This window comes from Micropterus dolomieu, linkage group LG21, assembly GCF_021292245.1.
Source record: "Micropterus dolomieu isolate WLL.071019.BEF.003 ecotype Adirondacks linkage group LG21, ASM2129224v1, whole genome shotgun sequence".
Taxonomy (NCBI): Eukaryota; Metazoa; Chordata; class Actinopteri; order Centrarchiformes; family Centrarchidae; genus Micropterus; species Micropterus dolomieu.
In genome coordinates, this window is record NC_060170.1 from 35,089,059 (window position 1) to 35,090,037 (window position 979).

Below are 979 nucleotides of genomic sequence, written 5' to 3' on the forward strand. Positions count from 1 at the left end.
GTCGGGTACTCTACAGGTGGAGTCGGGTACTCTACAGGTGGAGTCGGGTACTCTACAGGTGGAGTCGGGTACTCTACAGGTGTACAGGTGGAGTCGGGTACTTGTCAGGTACTCTACAGGTGGAGTCGGGTACTTGTCAGGTACTCTACAGGTGGAGTCGGGTACTCTACAGGTGGAGTCGGGTACTCTACAGGTGTACAGGTGGAGTCGGGTACTCTACAGGTGGAGTCGGGTACTCTACAGGTGTACAGGTGGAGTCGGGTTCTCTACAGGTGGAGTCGGGTTCTCTACAGGTGGAGTCGGGTACTCTACAGGTGGAGTCGGGTACTCTACAGGTGGAGTCGGGTACTCTACAGGTGGAGTCGGGTACTCTACAGGTGTACAGGTGGAGTCGGGTACTTGTCAGGTACTCTACAGGTGGAGTCGGGTACTTGTCAGGTACTCTACAGGTGGAGTCGGGTACTCTACAGGTGGAGTCGGGTACTCTACAGGTGTACAGGTGGAGTCGGGTACTCTACAGGTGGAGTCGGGTACTCTACAGGTGTACAGGTGGAGTCGGGTTCTCTACAGGTGGAGTCGGGTTCTCTACAGGTGGAGTCGGGTACTCTACAGGTGGAGTCGGGTACTCTACAGGTGGAGTCGGGTACTCTACAGGTGGAGTCGGGTACTCTACAGGTGTACAGGTGGAGTCGGGTACTTGTCAGGTACTCTACAGGTGGAGTCGGGTACTTGTCAGGTACTCTACAGGTGGAGTCGGGTACTCTACAGGTGGAGTCGGGTACTCTACAGGTGTACAGGTGGAGTCGGGTACTCTACAGGTGGAGTCGGGTACTCTACAGGTGTACAGGTGGAGTCGGGTTCTCTACAGGTGGAGTCGGGTTCTCTACAGGTGGAGTCGGGTACTCTACAGGTGGAGTCGGGTACTCTACAGGTGGAGTCGGGTACTCTACAGGTGGAGTCGGGTACTCTACAGGTGTAC

At 55.8% G+C, this 979-nt stretch overlaps 1 long non-coding RNA gene across 2 annotated transcripts in view; it reads right to left on the reverse strand.

Annotated features, from left to right (window-relative positions):
* Positions 1–979, reverse strand: part of LOC123960226 — a 16,573-nt gene that overhangs the window by 3,373 nt on the left and 12,221 nt on the right. The gene's annotated exons all lie outside the window — the stretch shown is intronic.